This window comes from Lepidochelys kempii, chromosome 4 (assembly GCF_965140265.1).
Source record: "Lepidochelys kempii isolate rLepKem1 chromosome 4, rLepKem1.hap2, whole genome shotgun sequence".
Lineage (NCBI taxonomy): Eukaryota > Metazoa > Chordata > Testudines > Cheloniidae > Lepidochelys > Lepidochelys kempii.
The window spans coordinates 128,923,482-128,943,836 of record NC_133259.1 but is presented as its reverse complement, the minus strand read 5'-3'; positions in this window follow the sequence as shown (position 1 = coordinate 128,943,836).

Genomic DNA, 20,355 nt, shown 5'->3' with positions numbered 1-20,355 from the left:
TCTGAAAAGCCGCATGTGGCTCCGGAGCCACAGGTTGGCCGCCCCTGCTATAGATGGACCTCTTTCTTAAATCTCCTGCTGTTGCTGCGTCACTCGCTACTGCACTCAGCTGTAGCACTGAGCATCTCAGAGGGCCAAATCCAGCCTTTAGTTACTCCCATGCCACCCCATTTAAGTCAGTAAAAATCGTAAAGCAATGGGGAATATGGTCCATTGAGCCATGGATTGTCTATCCCAAGAGCATGTGGATGACCACAGATGCTCAAGGATGTAGTCGACAGCACCATGCCGTCTCCGCTGGTGAGAGCGGTGGGAATAGCAGGAGAGTTAAGAAAAGAAGCAGCCACAATGACCACTGACTTCACTTGGAGTTGTAGGTGCCATGCTCAGCCCAACAGGCCATTTGTTGTCTCTAAATATAAATGTAACAGCCTGATTTTGGCCTGCATTTATTCAGCTAGTCATTTACAAGTTAGCCAGGGAGGCTGGGTATTAGTGTAGCTGGGCAGAAGGGGAGCTTAAACTTTCTTTGTGTGAGAGTTGGAACTTTACACATTGGCAAAGGAGGAAGGTAGTATAGAAGGGTGGGGAAGAGGAAAATGGCTAGAGCCAGAAGCTGAGGTAAATCCATCAGCATCCTCCATTCTGCCGAGCTGTGAGCTGACTTTAGTGGGACTCTGGGCTTGCACATCCAATTGGGGCCTTAAGGCTTGCTCCTGTTCACACTGAAGACAATGGCAAAAATCCAATAGACTTAATAGGAGCAGGACTGGACCCTTGGATTTCAAGCTTTTTCTTCTGTTGTAAGTGCCTTGGCTCAGGGATTCTGTGGCTGGGACATAGTGGCTGGGACAATGGGGCTGTGATCTTTACTGGAGCTTCTATACATAGCTGTAATATAAATATGAAATAATATCATCATCGTTATTAATGGAAATTGAGGACACTCAGCACTGCACAGGATGGGGCCCCAATGCAGCAAGGAGTTCCTAGACTTGGACTTGCTTCTCTTCACCGTCAGAGATGAAAAGCATTGGCTTAATGAATGCTGAGAAGAGTCAGCCGGGTATAAGATTCCCTGTGCCTGCTCATTCCTTTGGAAATAATTCATTAACAAACACATCTTCACTTTGCAACAGTGGGTTTGCCATTCCCCCCTTCTTTCCTCCCCGACGATGAGTGCAAATGCCTCCGAGCGGCTAATGGATTCTGCAGCAGTCACTCCCTTTGCAAGGGTTGTGGTGACAGGAAAAGAGGCTGATGAAAACTGTGACAATTCCTCCTTCCCCCAGCTGATTTGGAACAGTGAAGGCTTGTGTTCAAATGTACAAATGGCTCGGCATGCAATTTTAATATGATTATCATAAGAGGAAAAAGAAAGACCATCTGTGGAGGCTGAAAAATCTTAATGGAAGATTTAATTGACTTCATTCATCTAAGGGGAGATACATGAGTCTCAGGACCTAGAGATCGGTTAGGCAGACACCTTTGCAGTGCTGGAATTAATGGCTCACTTGATGGTGAATGCAGTTTACCTGAGAGATCGTTGCTGTCATATCCCTCTCTGAACAGGAAAAAGCAAAGTTATAAATTACCTTTATCGCCAAGCAGGTGATAAAGGTTGGAATGTAACATTTTAACATAAGCAATGAATGGCTGCCACAAAACCCAAAGGCCTGAGAGCATAAAACAAATAACTGTGATTAAGCTGATCAAAGGCCTTTAACTTATCCAGAGTCGTAAGGACTGTATTAAAACCATTTAGGAAACGACTTTTGTAGCACTTCTTGTCACAAGTACCTTGGCAGGTGTTCAGGGAGAGCATTAGGAACCAGGAGCAACAAGTCCACTTTAGTGAGTCCTAAAGATCCCATTTGTTTTGCATTTATTATTAATTGAAGGGAAAGTCACCAGCAGAGAAGACCCTAAGGCTTTATGTGAACATAACCCATCCAAAGACTGACTCCATGCCCAGCTGTCATTCCAGTTCTAAATAGCTGCTTGAAGTCCTGCCCCTCACAGCCCCTAGCCCCCCTCTCCTCCCTGCCCCGCTTCCCTGGCTTAGCCATGCTTGTCTTTTGTGCCCTCAATTTGCAAAGGGGGCAGGATTGAGGTTTGCTTCTCTTTTTTTGTGCTCATGCTTCTCTTTTTGCCCAGTTGTTGCTGGGTTTTGTGGAGGAGTTTTTGTTTTCACATTAGTCATTCATGGAGCTGGCTGGGAATTTGTTTGACCCAATGTTTTTGGTCAGAAAATGCCGATTTGTCAAAACCAGAACGTTTCATGGAAAAGGCGTGTTTGGGTGAATATCTCGACTCAACTTTTTTTTGCGGGGGGAAACAGTTTAGAAATGATTGAAATGTTTCAATATTTCCAAAGGGAAAAAAATCTAGTTTTTCCATTTGAACTGGTTTTGAAATTTGAGCTAATTATAGTTTAAAAAAACCACAACAATTAAAATGGTCAAGGGGGAGGAGTTCTGAGAGAGGCTACACTACAGGGAATCAGTCACTCTCCCTGATTTCCCTGGCATGCAGAGGTCCCACGCCAGTGGCACCATCCTTTAAGCCTGCTTACCCTGGTGCCCCCAGATTACTCTATGAGCCATTGCAGAGAGGAAGGCAAGACCATAGACCCACTATTTCCCCTCCCCTCCTGTCCTCACTGGGGCTGTGTGTGCTCCCAGGGGTATACAGAGGGAGCAGTCCTATTGCTTCCCTGAGCAAAGAAACTGCAATTACGACTCCCTCTTTCATGAGTCTTAAACATGAGTGGCCTTCCACATGTACACAAGGGTGGCATACCTCGTGCAGCCCACCTGCACCACAGGAAGAAAGGAGACACATGTAAGAGAGGTGAGTGGGTAAGCAGGAGCAGGGAATGGGCAGCTGAACCAGAGCCTCCATACCCCAGGACACCCACCCGTGCAGCTGAACCAGAGACTCATGGGAATTGTCACAACACAGAGCAACTGCACCTGTATTCCCCCTCCATAGTCCAGCAAGGGCACAAACTCTCATGCTTCCGGCTCCCCAGTTGTTGCCTCTCTAGGATGGAGACATGCACCTCCATCCCTCCTGGCCAGGGTATTTCCAATTTACACAGATCTCTACCTGCTTTACTTTTCTCCTCAGAGGCTTTAAATAGTATGTTACCCCACAGCTCTTTCCAGGAAAGCATGTTTATTCTTAAGGTAAAAGCATGACAGAGAAAACATATTAAAAACAATAAAAGAACCTACTCACATGCTAATAAGTTTTCCAGAGATTACCCCAATTCCAACAAGGTCTCTGGCCAGTGAATAGTCCTTCAGAACCCACCTAAGGTTTTTTCTGTGGTCACAAGTTCATAACAGCTGTTAGCTCAGAATAAGTATACAAACTGGCCCATGTCCTTCCCAGGTAGGAGTGGGTCCTCTCTTGGACAAAAGGTCCTCTGTGGTTTCTCCAGGATGTTGCTATATCTGTCACAGGAATGAATCTGCATCAGCTGTAAAACCAGTGCACAAGGGTGAGGAAACCTCCCCCTGGGTAAAGGCTAGGCAGAATATGGTCTAAAGGTATTTGTATGGTATTTTTCTACATGCTTCCAGCCCTAAAAAATGAAGCATGTTCCCAGTCGACTTTAAAGGTAGGGTTAATCGGTATTAACTCCAAAAGAAAATCTCTGTGAGAGAAGGTTTCAAAATCCTATTTACGGTGTGAGCTTATCTGCTTTTATTTCCTACAGCACAGTCAAATAAAGTTCAAATAGAACCACAGCTGAATTGACTCCTCCATTTGGGAATCACAGGCTCCAGAACCTTGTTGATTTTCTAAATTGTCTACCTGTCTTGTAAGAGAACCATTATTTCAAGTTAAACAGTGTGACCATTAGTGAGGGAAATGATTTTGGTTATAAGTTCAGATTCATTTTTGAACCAAGGAAGTACTTGCTTCTTTCCACATTTTGGACCTAGCCTCCAGATCATTAGACAAAAGTTGATATATCAGGGTAATATTTGTTTCATGTATGCTAAAGTTGTGGATAAAAATTCCAGAGGAACTAGAATAAAAAGTCATTTTGAATTTGCATATGGGGAACCTACATTCCCTCTAACTGTGTATTCCACTGAGGAGTGTGTGTTGCAGATGTTTCCAATCCACAGAGAATATGAGTTTGTTACAGGCCTCAGCTACAGAGCCTGGCTCTTTTGCTCAAGCTGTAGAGATTTGTGCTTGTAACTCTTAAATATCTTGATTCCATCCAAGATGGTGGTTGTCACATTTTGTCCACCTTAGCTAACACCAGGGATTGAACCAAGTACCTATAGATCCCTTTCAGAGACCTTTCACAGATTCACATCCTCTGTGTGTTGGATACGGGGGGGGGGGGGGCGAAAACGTAATGCACGATCACCAAGGGACTACATTTGTACCAGAGATATTGAAGCTAATCCATTACCAGAAATCCCTTAATCTTGGGCTTCCTGTGACTTGGGCTTCCCACCATAGCAGGACTCTGTTTTATGAGTGCCTTTTTTGACACTAAGCAATCTTGACCAGGACTGCTGCTGTCACTGAAACCTTATCAAATATTCTTCTGCTTTGTGCAGGACATATAAGAAAGAGTAAAGGTCTTGAAGACCTATTTGTAGTGGTATAAATTGTAAGTGTAGGCCAGGCCTTTGTAGTATTGTGGTTGCACCTAGAGGCTTCAATCAGGGACCCAGAACCCTTTGTACTATGCAATTGTGATCCACCTTACACTCTTCCTTGGGTAGGGTACTTGGATCACAAGGTAGGAAGAGCCTCCATGGAGCCATTGGGGTCACTACTCTCCATCCTGAGCACGTGGGTTGGGAGTGGGCAGCATCTCAGAGCCTCAATCCAGTTCTTGGTCTGTTCCTAGAGTTTAGTCTGGAAAAGAGAAGACTGACTGGGGACATGATAACAGTTTTCAAGTATGTAAAAGATAGTTATAAAGTGGATGGTTTTAAATTATTCTTCTTATCCACTGAGCACAGGACAGGAAGCGATGGTCATATATTGCAGCATAGGAAATTTAGGGTAAACATTACGTAAAACTTTCTAGCTGTCAGGGTTGTTAAGCACTGGAACAAATTACCTAAGGAGGTTGTGGGATCCATGACATTGGAGGCTTTTAAGAGCAGGTTAGACAAACACCTGTCAGGGATGGTCTAGAAAATACTTAGTCCTGCCTCAATGCAGGGGATTGGACTAGTTGCCCTCTAGAGGTCCCTTCCTGTCCTGTACTTCATGAAGTCAATGGGCTGAGTCTCTTCAACCTTGTAGTAACATATACCAGTGTTACTGTTGATTTCAGTGGAGTTACTCCTGATTTACTGCTGTCAGCAAGACCAGAATTTGGCCAATGGAGTTACATTCGTGTAAAATTAGAACAAGTGAGAGAAGAGGCCAATTTACCTTTTGGGTGCTCATTTGTATGGAGGCAGTGTGGCCTCGGAGATAGAGCATTACACTAGGATTCAGGGGACTTGGCAGTGCCCTTGGGTAAGTCACATCCCCTCCCTGTGCCTCAGTTTCCCTCATGAATAAAATGGGGGGTGATGATACTGGCCTCCTTTGTAAAGTGCTTTGAGATTTACTGATGAAAGGGCTTGAAAGGCGCTAAGTTCTGTTATCTGACCCAAAGCTATCTATCTAGTTAACCATCTATCGGTCCATTCATGTTCTTATATCATTCCCCTCACTGAACTAAAAACATAAACTCTCTGAGGTACACCTATCACAACATGTAATTGTAGACATTTTCAAAACCTCCTGGCTGAGAATAATGCTTTTCAACACCCAAACAAATAACAAATCCATTAAAACATCTTCCAGCAATAGAGTAGCGAAAGTAGTTCATGCATATGGGCAGTACACGTAGCTAGCATGCACTTATTACAGCAGTCTGTATACCAGCTGCCTATAAATCATTACTTTTTCAAGCTATACTTACAACATCGATTATGCTAGGCTGGGTTATTTTCTGTTGTGTGCTACCCTCTAGTGCTTCTACAAGTTAATTACAATGCCGCCTGAATATGTCTGTACTCTAGCATAGGGCACTAAAAGTGAACACTGTTGTTGAATAGTATAAAACTAAAGCCGGAACTCATAAGAAAACCTGTTCTTTAACTACACAGTATGACAAGACTTCTCATATATTTTTTTTTATTTGATTTTTGGTACAGGTGTTATTCCCTAAATTCCTGTATTTGTAACTCAGGGGACCTGAAGTCTTTTCCTGTTTCTGCCATTGGCCTTCTGGGTGACCTGGGGCATGTCCCTCAGTATCCCCTTTGCCAAATAGGGATAATGATACTGATCTCCTCTGTGGAACACCCTGGGATCGACTGATTAGAAATGTTATTATTATTTATTATTTTTAAATAATCATTCTATTATGATCGAAGCTAAACTGTGCCGTTTTCCTGACTTTTGCATGGGGTGGAATTGATGCCCCTTTGCACAGAACCTGAGGAAATAGGGGAATGAGCTAGGGACTGAAAGCAATGGAATCACACACACGCATCCTACCACGTTAGCATTGAAACATCCATTCCGCTAATCCATAATATCTAATGCAGCCTCCAGCGCTGATAATAAACAGACGTTCACTGCACCTATCACAGATGCAGGGTTCTGAGCCAGTGGCTACATTCTGGAAGACAACAAGGTGGTGAGTATTTGTGAATATGTACAGTATCCAGAGAGTACAGGGGAACGGTAATGGGCTACGCTGGAAGGCAGTCTCTCACTGATGTCAATGGGCTTTGATGTCAATGGATCCAGCTCTCTAGGAGTTAATACTGTGGATCTCATGATGCCCAGAATGCTGACTGCCTACATCCCTCCCAGGTTATCCCCAATAATGCACTTATCTCCTTCACAGTCTGATGGCCCTCACTGTGCTCGTTGCTCTTGCATGTACCACAACGTGACATAGCTCAGACAGAAATCCTGGGCGTGGTGCAGGAGTAACTGGGTGAAATGCTAAGGCCGGTGTTATGGTCTGACTAGATGATCACACTGTTCCCTTCTGGCCTCAGTTTCCCCCAGCCAGAGAAATAGCAAAGGGGGAAAGAGAAGAGAGTCATCAAACCCTCTCTGCAGCGACAGGAATGTTTATTTTCCTCACATACCATCTGAGTGTTGCTGAACTGGAGTGAGAGTCCTACATTTGACCCTGCTTTCTGTGCTGTCATTCAACTCAGCTGGCATCTGATTCCCAAGTGGAGCTGGTCAGAAAATTATGTAGGGTTTTCGGTTAAAATCTGAAACTAATTTTTGCCAGTATTTTTACACCTCCTGTTTCCTGACCAACTCCCTTTATAACCTAGGCTGGAGAGAATCCTGGGAGCTGCTCTCAGGGCTGGTGCAAGGACAGAAAAGGCCACTTCCTCCTCCCTTTCCCTTGTCACTGCTCCCCTGCTGGCTGCCTCACCTCACTGGGGTGTGGCACCGGGGGCAGGCGATGGGGAGAAGGAGCCTGCTGGTGCCAGTTGCCTCACACACAGAGCAAGGTCACACGTAGAACCCAGCACGGGTGCAGCTGCAGCGCTGCACTGCTTCAATGAAGATGATGCTACGCCGAGGGGAGAGCGCGTCTCCGGTTGGCCTAGTTAATCCACTTCCAAGAGAGGCGGTAGCTGTCTCGCTAGGAGAAGGTCTCCCGTTCCCACAGCGCCATGGGTGGCGCGTGAGCGCCCCCTACAGGAGGCTAGCCCCGCAGCCTCACCCCTTCCACCCCGACCCTCACCACCGCTCCCCGTCCACCACAGCCCCTGTCCCAGTGATCAGAAGAGTCCCAGAAGAACTGCCCTGGGCCACCGGCTGCCCCCCGTGTCGACTCCAGTGCCAGGCCGCTGGCCTCCAGCCAGAGCTCAGCTCCTGCCACGTTGGGCACTGGCTTCTGGGAGATGGAGGAGAGTGGGCAGGGCCAGGGCTTGGCTTAAGGGAGGCTTAGTCTCCCCTGGCCTATTACACTCACCGCTCATGACCGGCGCTTAGGTCAGTGTAACTAAGTCACTCAAGGGTGTGAGTGACGTAGTTATACCGAAGTAATTCTGTAGTGTAGACCAGGGTTCAGTCACCTCACTGCCTCAGGGTCTGTGCAGCAATAACTCATCACTGTCCTAGACACCGGGCCATGAGGGGGCAATGTGTGTAAACAGAACTGAAAGGGGGGAACTGTGATGTGGGGGAGAGATAGGATCATTGCCTGGATTGTGGGGCACGAGCCAGAAGCAGAGAGGAGGCAAAGAAACTGGGGTGGAGGGGATTAGTTGCTGATCTCAAGAGGTCTGAAACCAAGCTGAAGGCCACAGTGTAGAAAGCCTTGCAAGACAACCAGATTTGATTCCTCATGGGATTCCCTTGTTTTCCGAGGCTGAGGGGAGCAAGAACTGGGAAGGGAGAGAGTGCCTCATGGCGTTCATAGTAATACCGAGCATTTCTTTCACGGGGCTTCCTGGAGTCAAAGCTCTGCACAGACCGTGGGTATGTCTACAGTGCAGGTGGAAGGCTACTTCCCCGTATGGATAGACAGACTCACACTAGCTCTGCTCAGGCCAGCATGCTAAAAATAGTAATGTGGCTGTAGCTTGGGCTAGCTGCATGACTACAAACCCACCCAACCTCATGAGTACATATTTGGGTGGCTAGCTCAAGCCAACACCTGTGCTGCCACCACCATACTGTTGTTTTTAGCACCCTAGCTTGAGCAGACAATGTCTATCTACCCATACGGGGAAGCACCTTCCCAACTGCAGAGTAGACAGATCCATTGACCTATTAATCCTTGCAGCTTTCCTCTGATGGAGGGGGGCAAAGTATAACTAGCCTTATTCATACATGGGGAAACGGAGGGGCAAAGCAACTTGTTAAAGAGCACACCAAGAGACAGTGACAGAGCCAAGATTAGAACTCCAGCCCTGGACTTAGTCCTCCAGAGCCCATTGCAGTTTAATAAGCAGCATGCTCAAAGATCAACCCCTCTCAGCCAGTTTGGTGCAGCTCTGGTAGCCTCAAAAATAAGTACCATGCCTTCTTACTTGGATGGAGGCTATCTGACTTATATAGATATAGCTTAAATACAGATTTGGAATTATAAATTTGGGGAGAATCTGCAGAGTTTGGGCAGAGAGATGAGTTGTTAAAAATAAATCCAGACATCTAGACTAACCCATTTGCAAATTCCTTATGCTTTCAATATATGCAGCTGAAGAAAACAATTATTTGTTAAAATCTTTTGATTGCTAAACCCCTCTGTAGTGATTATTCCTAACTGCCCTGGCATCTACCATAAGAAGAAAGCCAGGAAGTTGCCTGGTTCAATACATCAGCCAGCACTCGAGCAGGTGTTCCTGTTTTTTAGGCCACTGGAAAGTCAATGGCCTGTTTTATTTCTTTTTTTCTCCCCATAGGATCAAATGCCAGCAAGAACAAGATATTTCATTTACTTTTTAGTTCTAGATGGAGAAAGAAAGTCTGCTGACCTGAACAATCGCATCAGGGAATGAAGACTTTGTTTGTATTGCTCTAGCTATCCTCACGATGATGCTGGCCACAGGTTAGGCACCAGGGGAATGCTGGGCACTGACGCAGTGTCAGTTATGGACAAGAGGAACAAAGGATTTCACCTAATTCCAGTTCTCTCTTTGCTATTTAGTCGCCTCGTTTGGACACAGTCTTGCAAAGACTTATGCATGTGCTTAGTTTTATAAACCGGGAATATCCCATTAAAGGCAAATGTGCTTTGTGTCCATGGGCAATGGGGCTACTCACAGAGCATAGAATTAAGCATGTGCATAAATTTTTGCAGGATCAGGGCTTTGATGGTTACAATAGTGATGGCAGTTTAATAAATATCCTTTCCCACAGGGACAACAGCTGACTAGGGCCCGGTTCAAGAGAGTCTGATTTTTTTTCCTAAATTACTTGGCTCAATCTATCATCTATTTATCTTTGGGTTTTAGCCTATTGCCCATCATTGTAGTATCTGAGCACCTTCCATGTAAAATCAATAGCAAGAGCGAACTCTTTCTGAGGTGGGGTTACTGGTTTTCATTATTTTGCTGGGGGCGGGGAAGTTGGTAAGGATGGAGGAGTGGAGGAGGGGTATCAGTAATATGATTCTTTTACACCATTCCCTCTTTCTCAAGAGAGCTAAAATGACACTTGGTGTATTACCTGGAGCAAAAAAACTGTCCCATGGAGACAAAGCACATGTGATCAGGAAATTCACTGACTGATGCTGGCATGGTTGAGGGGCAACTGAAGACAATCTATGGGCTAAATTTTCAAAAGAGCTCAGCTCCCATTTAAGCACCTAAATAGGAGATGGATTTTCAATAAGGCTCAGCACCAAACCTGCACCCAACACTTTGAGCTGTTTGAAAATCTGGCCCATGTCTACATCGTTTCACCTTGAGATGTCATGCAGGGCAAGGCCACTATGGTGAGTCATCAAACAGCACAGAGCACTTAAGGATGGATTTCCATAAGGCTGGGGTGTAGAAGGGGACAATGCTGCAGCTCTCCATATTCATGGTGACAATGGACAGGATCTGGCTTCTTTCCACATGCCCTGGCAGAGAGGGATGATCCAGCCCTTTGGGTGTGAGACACAAGGTGTGTTTGACCTCATTGGAGTCAGCAGCAATCAGACCTGTGGTTCTGAGATTGAGAAGAGTCAGAGGAAGAAGAACGTTTAATACATATAAACACCTCAAAATCAAACCTTTACTGTGAAATTGCAGCAGTTCATTAGCTTTCCCTTTGCAAGTGCTGAAAACAATGACATCCCCAGTATGAAAGCCCCCGTCAAACACTGAAAAACAGCCAAAATGCTAAGGCTGGGATACTGGAGATCATCTGCTTCCCTGCCAAGCTGGGGGGAAGTTAATGAACAATGTAAGTTTCAAGCCAAGCAAATTTTAAATTTAAATTTATTCATTTACTTGGCTTTGATGGTGACCTTTTCCTTTTGAGCATTAACGTTAAACTTGGAAAGGTTGATGGGGAGTCTGTAGGGTAAGAGGGAATGAAGAAGACACACACACACACAGTGGGTATGTCTACACTGTAAGTAAAGGGTGAACTGTAGCATGGGTAGCCATACCCGTGTTAGATTAATCTAGCTGTCATGGATACCAACAGTAGTGAAGATGTGGCATCTTAGGCTTCAACAGGACTAATCACCTGAGGACATACCCAGGGTCCCCTGCAGGCTTTTACTTGGATGGATAGCCTGAATGAAAGCCACGATGCCATGTTTTAACTAGGATTGCTACCTGTCCTAGCTAGATTAAAGCTAGCATGAGTATGCCTACCCATGCTCCAATCCCATCTTCATTTGCAGTGTAAGCATACCCAGGGACAGAGAGCAAAAGAGAGAATTCAGGTCAGCAATGCTTGATCACCATGACAAACTATTCAAGGGTTGCCAGAGTGTAACAGGAGAGAGACCTTTCAGGTTCCACAGTGCCTTTGCAGTACAGGTTCTGTCCCTGAGTCATTCCCGATTCAATGACGCACTATGATATATATCAGGCAGGCTTGGCTTGCTGGCATTGGTGGCATTGATTCTGCCTCCTGGTTACACTGCCTGGAAAAGGTTCAGCCCTGCTTAAGCTGGTTTCTGCCAGTGTAGACCAGGGCAAAAGCCCCCACTCTTAGAATTTCCACCTGGAGCAGGGATGCCATGATACTCAGTGTCCTCCATCTTTCCTTCACAGAGCGGCCTACAAATGGCCAGTGAGGAAGCCTGTTTAATTGCCTATAGTAAAAAGAACAGGAGTACTTTTGGCACCTTAGAGACTAACAAATTTATTTGAGCATAAGCTTTCATGGGCTACAGCTGCGGGATGGTACAGCCCACGAAAGCTTATGCTCAAATAAATTTGTTAGTCTCTAAGGTGCCACAAGTCCTCCTGTTCGTCTTGTGGATACAGACTAACACGGCTGCTACTCTGAAACCTGCCTATAGTAGTAGCTGTTTGTACAATAAACATCTCCGGTTTGAGAGACTCTGTATATCATGACATCAACACAATATCAGTAAGATAAGGATGATTTAGTTGGGGGATTGATCCTGCTTTGAGCAGGGGGTTGCACTAGATGACCTCCTGCGGTCCCTTCCAACCCTGACATTCTATGATTGGGACACTTCTTCACACGCTCCCAGGTGCCCTCTTCCTCCTGTAGCACCACCAGCCCCTGGTTCCCTTGAGCTCTCTCCCCCATCACTTGACTATTCAAGGCCCTCTTTAATTTCTCTTTCTGCTTCTCCTGGCTCCATGCGGCTTTTCTTTTATGATGTAATTTATGTCACTGCAGATTGATTCTATTATTCATCCATCAGAGCGGATTTGGGGAGGAGGGGTTGTGTGCCTTGTTTTAAATGCTGAGTATGCCCCTGAAAAGCTTTTTGGAACTAAGGGCACTTTAGGAAGATTAAAAGGTAAGTCATTACTCATTTCCACTGCAGCTCCCAGGTTTCTTTCTCCAACCATTGATGAATTTCAATTACAAGAACTAATTCTTGTGTTTTATCTCCAGTTACCCCTTTCATCTCCCCAACAACATAATCACTGCTGGCCCACAACATACAGGTTATTATTTTTCTGTATGTGCTTCCCTCGTTAGAGTTTGCTGTAATGCTGTGCGATGGGATGTCTATCTCACACAGGGGAACAAAGGGTTAATAGGAGGTTGAGAGCTCTGTTAGCCCACCTTGCTGCACCTGGAGGGTGCATCAGGCTTGATTTGTTCTCAGATGTGACTGGGGAGGAGTTAAGTCTTCTCCATAAAGGAAGGAAGTCATAGCTGCAGGGGGAAGGTCCAGGTGGGAGAGAGTTCCAGGGCCCTCACTCTGGGAAAGGAACCACAGGTGAGGAATTAGCCTCAGTGCTAAGCCCTGAGAAAGGCGCCAGGCTCCAGAAAAGTAGCCCTTGGGCTCAGTGTTCTGCAACGGGAGCTGGGGGAAACCCAGAAGGAGTCAAAGCTGAAGCCCAGGACAGGTGGAGGTAGAGTGAGTTGTGTTTGCTCCGTTTTCGCTTTTCTGAGTTCTGCTGAGGGATGCTGTGAAGAAGCCCTGGCACTTTTTACTTAGAAAGAAGAATGGGCCTGCCAAGGAGCCCCGAATGGGCAAAAGATACTGTGTTGATAATTAGAGTTGGGGGCGGGGACACACTGTTTGAATGGGATATTAATACCCCAGGAGGGGTGAGACTTTAAAGTGAGCTGGCTGGAGGGCTGAGTTACGAGAAGAAGCAGACCACCGCAGAGCCAGAATGGCAGTTGGGGGGGGGGGGAAGGGTGTACAAGAGAAGACCCTGCTATGCCACATCCAGCCATGAAAGGGCATGCTGGCTGGTGAATCATTCTTTGACGTGTCCGGTTACCTATCCAGGAGGACTGTCATAAATATAAAGGGAAGGGTAAACCCCTTTGAAATCCCTCCTGGCCAGGGGAAAGCTCCTCTCACCTGTAAAGGGTTAAGAAGCTAAAGGTAACCTCGCTGGCACCTGACCAAAATGACCAATGAGGAGACAAGATACTTTCAAAAGCTGGGAGGAGGGAGAGAAACAAAGGGTCTGTGTGTCTGTCTGTATGATGCTTTTGCCGGGGATAGACCAGGAATGGAGTCTTAGAACTTTTAGTAAGTAATCTAGCTAGGTATGTGTTAGATTATGATTTCTTTAAATGGCTGAGAAAAGAATTGTGCTGAATAGAATGACTATTTCTGTCTGTGTATCTTTTTTGTAACTTAAGGTTTTGCCTAGAGGGGTTCTCTATGTTTTTGAATCTAATTACCCTGTAAGATATCTACCATCCTGATTTTACAGGGGGGATTTCTTCATTTCTATTTACTTCTATTTTTATTAAAAGTCTTCTTGTAAGAAACTGAATGTTTTTTCATTGTTCTCAGATCCAAGGGTTTGGGTCACCTATGCAAACTGGTGAGGCTTTTTATCCAACATTTCCTAGGAAAGGGGGGGTGCAAGTGTTGGGAGGATTGTTCATTGTTCTTAAGATCCAAGGGTCTGGGTCTGTAGTCACCTAGGCAAATTGGTGAGGCTTTTTACCAAACCTTGTCCAGAAAGTGGGGTGCAAGGTTTTGGGAAGTATTCTGGGGGGAAGGACGCATCCAAACAGCTCTTCCCCAGTAACCAGTATTAGTTTGGTGGTGGTAGCGGCCAGTCCAAGGACAACGGGTGGAATATTTTGTACCTTGGGGAAGTTTTGACCTAAGCTGGTAAAGATAAGCTTAGGAGGTTTTACATTCAGGTCCCCACATCTGTACCCTAGAGTTCAGAGTGGGGGAGGAACCTTGACATGGTGGCATAGTGGTGGGATTAACCTGAAATCATTTTGAGATCCAGTTGAGATTTTCTGAACTAGAAATACAGATTTTAAAAAAGGAATTTTTTTTTCCTTTGGAAAGGAAGTCCAGAAAGCAGCTGAAACTGAAAGCAGCTTGTTTTTTCTCTGCTTTGTGGCCAAGCAGAGACAAAAGGGGATTATCTTTGTGAATTGCAGGTTTTCTTTGCCTGGAGGCAGGGTACTTAACTCCTGCAGGGAAATTCACAGTCTTCCAACCCAGAGGTTTTTTTTTTTCTTTCTTCCTAAAAGTAAATAGGGGGTGTGTGTTCTACCCCTTTGCTTTTTCTTTGGGCTGGGTAAGCAGGTTTCCAAGTAGTTGGAGGTTTTTTGCTTTAATTTGGGCCCAGAGCAGAGACAAGGGAATTGTCTTTTTCTGTAGGCTGACAATCACTATCAAAGAATAGGTATTCTATTCCAGCACAGCAAAATTTTACAGCCAAGTTTTGTTTGTTTATTTCTAAACCTTGGGTGTAAAGTTAGTTAAAAACAGAGAGGTTAGAATGACAAAATCCGCGGCTCGACTACAGCTCGAATTAGCCAAATTTCAGGCTGAGGAAAGACAAAGGGAACATGAAAGACAGATAGAACTCATGCGGCTGAAGAAGGAACAAGAAAGGGAGGCAGCGAGAGAAGCAGAACAACACCAAGCGGCTGCTCACAGGAGAGCTATGGAAGCAAGGGACAAAGAACTGGAGGAGAAGGAAAAAGAGAGGAAGTATGTGGAGGAGATGGAGAAGATAAAGGCTCAGCAGAATATCCCAACAAACCCTAGTAATCCTTCTCCAAGTACCACTTCCCATCCCAGAAAGTTCCCCACCTACAAGGCAGGCGATGATACTGAGGCCTTCCTAGAAAACTTCGAAAAGGCCTGCCTTGGGTACAACATCCCTACTGACCAATACATGGTAGAGCTGAGGCCGCAGCTCAGTGGACCCTTAGCTGAGGTGGCAGCTGAAATGCCTAAAGAACACATGAACAAGTATGAACTGTTTAAATCCAAGGCGAGAGTCAGAATGGGTAACACCCGAGCAGTCTCGTCGGAGGTTCAGAGCCCTAAGGTGGAAACCAGACATGTCATTTACCCGACATGCCTACCACATTGTGAAACATTGGGATGCCTGGATATCAGGAGCAAGTGTTGAATCTCCAGAAAATTTGCCCTTCCTAATGCAAATGGAACAATTCTTAGAGGGTGTTCCTGAGGAAATAGAAAGATACATCCTAGATGGGAAACCCAAAACTGTAATCGAGGCAGGAGAGATTGGAGCCAGATGGGTGGAGGTGGCAGAGAAGAAGAAAACTGGTTGCAGTTGGAGCGGAGACCAGAAGGGACCACCCCAGACCACACCCTATTACCGGGGGCCGCCCAAAGCCCCACCTACCTCCCAAAGAACCCTCCAGACCCCTTATCGTCCCACCACCCCGTTCTCCAGCAACCCTCCTCGCCCCAGTGACCCGTCAGCTGGACGATGTTTTAAATGTAACGAGCTGGGGCATGTAAAGGCCAACTGCCCCAAGAACCCCAACAGATTACAGTTCATTGCACTGGAATCACACCAGAGGTCCACAGGCCCAGATACCTCCCAGATACCCTTGGAGCGGAGGGAAACTGTGAGTGTGGGCAGGAAGAAGGTCACCGCGTGGAGGGACACCGGAGCACAAGTGTCAGCTATCCATGCTTCCTTAGTGGACCTCAATTTAATCAACCCAGAGATCCAAGTGACGATTCAACCGTTCAAGTCCAACTCTTTCAATTTGCCTACAGCCAAGTTGCCTGTCCAGTACAAGGGCTGGTCAGGAATGTGGACTTTTGCAGTCTATGATGATTATCCCATCCCCATGCTGTTGGGGGAAGACTTGGCCAATCATGTGAAGCAGGCCAAGAGGGTGGGAACAGTCACCCGCAGCCAGGCTAAACAAGCCGTGAGGCCTAGCTCTGTTCCGGAAACTTCTATCAGGACCTGGTCAGAGGTGATGGACCCAGACCCCAGGCCAATGTCTGCAACAGCAGTAGTGGATCCAGTTCCAGAGACCCAGATGGAACCAGTCCCAGAACCGGAACCAGCCAAACAACCAACACCAGACCCAGTGTCAGCACTGAATCCAATACTTGCAACCTCAACACCAGAGGGCCCCACAGACCCTGAACTGGCAGCAGCCGATAACCCGACCCAAGAGGCTCAGCCGGAGCCTGAATCCCAACATAGTGCACCAGCGGAGAGCGGTTCACAGTCAACAGAAACAGCTCCATCCCCTATATCGCTTCCAGAGGGGCCAAGCGTAGGTCCACAATCCAATGAGGAACTGATGTCTCCAGCATCAAGGGAACAGTTCCAGACCGAACAGGAAGCAGATGAAAGCCTCCAGAGAGCTTGGACGGCGGCACGGAGCAACCCACCGCCTCTCAGCTCTTCTAATCGATCCAGGTTTGTTGTAGAAAGAGGACTTTTATACAAGGAAACTCTTTCTGGGGGACACCAGGAAGACTGGCATCCTCAGACAGTTGGTAGTTCCAACTAAATACCGGGCCAGGCTCTTGAGCTTAGCCCACGATCACCCTAGTGGCCATGCTGGGGTGAACAGGACCAAAGACCGTTTGGGGGGGTCATTCCACTGGGAGGGAATGGGCAAGGATGTTTCTACCTATGTCCAGTCTTGTGAGGTGTGCCAAAGAGTGGGAAAACCCCAAGACCAGGTCAAAGCCCCTCTCCAGCCACTCCCCATCATTGAAGTTCCATTTCAGCGAGTAGCTGTGGATATTCTGGGTCCTTTTCCGAAAAAGACAGCCAGAGGAAAGCAGTACATACTGACTTTCATGGATTTTGCCACCCGATGGCTGGAAGCAGTAGCTCTAAGCAACACCAGGGCTAAAAGTGTATGCCAGGCACTAGAAGACATTTTTGCCAGGGTAGGTTGGCCCTCCGACATCCTCACAGATGCAGGGACTAATTTCCTGGCAGGAACTATGAAAAACCTTTGGGAAGCTCATGGGGTAAATCACTTGGTTGCCACTCCTTACCACCATCAAACAAATGGCATGGTGGAGAAGTTTAATGGAACTTTGGGGGCCATGATACGTAAATTCGTAAATGAGCACTCCAATGATTGGGACCTATTGTTGCAGCAGTTGCTCTTTGCCTACAGAGCTGTACCACATCCCAGTTTAGGGTTTTCCCCATTTGAACTTGTATATGGCAGTGAGGTTAAGGGGCCATTGCAGTTGGTGAAGCAGCAATGGGAGGGATTTACACCTTCTCCAGGAACTAACATTCTGGACTTTGTAACCAACCTACAAAACACCCTCCGAACCTCTTTAGCCCTTGCTAAAGAAAACTTACAGGATGCTAAAAAAGAGCAAAAAGTCTGGTATGATAAACATGCCAGAGAGCGTTCCTTCAAAGTAGGAGACCAGGTCATGGTCTTAAAGGCGCTCCAGGCCCATAAAATGGAAGCATTGTGGGAAGGGCCATTCATGGTCCAGGAGCGCCTGGGAGCTGTTAATTATCTCATAGCATTCCCCACCTCCAACCGAAAGCCTAAGGTGTACCATATTAATTCTCTAAAGCCCTTTTATTCCAGAGAATTAAAGGTTTGTCAGTTTACAGCCCAGGGAGGAGACGACGCTGAGTGGCCTGAAGGTGTCTACTACGAAGGGAAATGTGGTGGTGGTGTGGAAGAGGTGAACCTCTCCATGATCCTTGGGCGTATGCAGCGACAGCAAATCCAGGAGCTGTGCACTAGCTACGCGCCAACGTTCTCAGCCACCCCACGACTGACTGAACGGGCATACCACTCCATTGACACAGGTAATGCTCACCCAATTAGGGTCCAACCTTACCGGGTGTCTCCTCAAGCTAAAACTGCTATAGAACGGGAGATCCAGGATATGTTACAGATGGGTGTAATCCGCCCCTCTGAAAGTGCATGGGCATCTCCAGTGGTTCTAGTTCCCAAACCAGATGGGGAAATACGTTTTTGCGTGGACTACCGTAAGCTAAATGCTGTAACTCGCCCAGACAACTATCCAATGCCACGCACAGATGAACTATTAGAGAAACTGGGACGGGCCCAGTTCATCTCTACCTTGGACTTAACCAAGGGGTACTGGCAGGTACCGCTAGATGAATCTGCCAAGGAAAGGTCAGCCTTCATCACACATCTCGGGCTGTATGAATTTAATGTACTCCCTTTCGGGCTGCGAAATGCACCCGCCACTTTCCAAAGACTTGTAGATGGTCTCCTAGCGGGATTAGGAGAATATGCAGTCGCCTACCTTGACGATGTGGCCATATTTTCAGATTCCTGGGCAGACCACCTGGAACATCTACACAAAGTCCTTGAGCGCATAAGGGAGGCAGGACTAACTGTTAAGGCTAAGAAGTGTCAAATAGGCCTAAATAGAGTGACTTACCTTGGACACCAGGTGGGTCAAGGAACTATCAGCCCCCTACAGGCCAAAGTGGATGCTATCCAAAAGTGGCCTATCCCAAAGTCAAAGAAACAGGTTCAATCCTTCTTAGGCTTGGCCGGTTATTACAGACGATTTGTACCACACTACAGCCAAATCGCCGCCCCACTGACAGACCTAACCAAAAAGAAACAGCCAAATGCTGTTCAGTGGACCGAAAAGTGTTAGAAGGCCTTTAACAAGCTTAAAGCGACACTCATGTCTGACCCTGTACTAAGGGCCCCAGACTTTGACAAACCGTTCCTAGTAACCACAGATGCGTCCGAGCGTGGTGTGGGAGCAGTTTTAATGCAGAAAGGACCTGATCAAGAATTCCACCCTGTAGTGTTTCTCAGCAAAAAACTGTCTGAGAGGGAAAGCAACTGGTCAGTCACTGAAAAAGAATGTTACGCCATTGTCTACACTCTGGAAAAGCTACGCCCATATGTTTGGGGACGGCGTTTCCACCTGCAAACCGACCATACTGCACTGAAGTGGCTTCACACCGTCAAGGAAACTAACAAAAAACTTCTTCGGTGGAGTTTAGCTCTCCAAGATTTTGATTTCGACATCCAACACATCTCAGGAGCTTCTAACAAAGTGGCTGATGCACTCTCCCGTGAAAGTTTCCCAGAATCAACTGGTTAAAATCGTCCTTGAGATGTGGAAAATATTGTTAGTCTTTATGTACTTGGTAGTATATTTAGAGATGCATAGAATCATAGAATATCAGGGTTGGAAGGGACCCCAGAAGGTCATCTAGTCCAACCCCCTGCTCGAAGCAGGACCAATTCCCAGTTAAATCATCCCAGCCAGGGCTTTGTCAAGCCTGACCTTAAAAACCTCTAAGGACGGAGATTCTACCACCTCCCTAGGTAACGCATTCCAGTGTTTCACCACCCTCTTAGTGAAAACGTTTTTCCTAATATCCAATCTAAACCTCCCCCACTGCAACTTGAGACCATTACTCCTCATTCTGTCATCTGCTACCATTGAGAACAGTCTAGAGCCATCCTCTTTGGAACCCCCTTTCAGATAGTTGAAAGCAGCTATCAAATCCCCCCTCATTCTTCTCTTCTGCAGGCTAAACAATCCCAGCTCCCTCAGCCTCTCCTCATAACTCATGTGTTCTAGACCCCTAATCATTTTTGTTGCCCTTCGCTGGACTCTCTCCAATTTATCCACATCCTTCTTGTAGTGTGGGGCCCAAAACTGGACACAGTACTCCAGATGAGGCCTCACCAATGTCGAATAGAGGGGAACGATCACGTCCCTCGATCTGCTCGCTATGCCCCTACTTATACATCCCAAAATGCCATTGGCCTTCTTGGCAACAAGGGCACACTGCTGACTCATATCCAGCTTCTCGTCCACTGTCACCCCTAGGTCCTTTTCCTCAGAACTGCTGCCTAGCCATTCAGTCCCTAGTCTGTAGCTGTGTATTGGGTTCTTCCGTCCTAAGTGCAGGACCCTGCACTTATCCTTATTGAACCTCATCAGATTTCTTTTGGCCC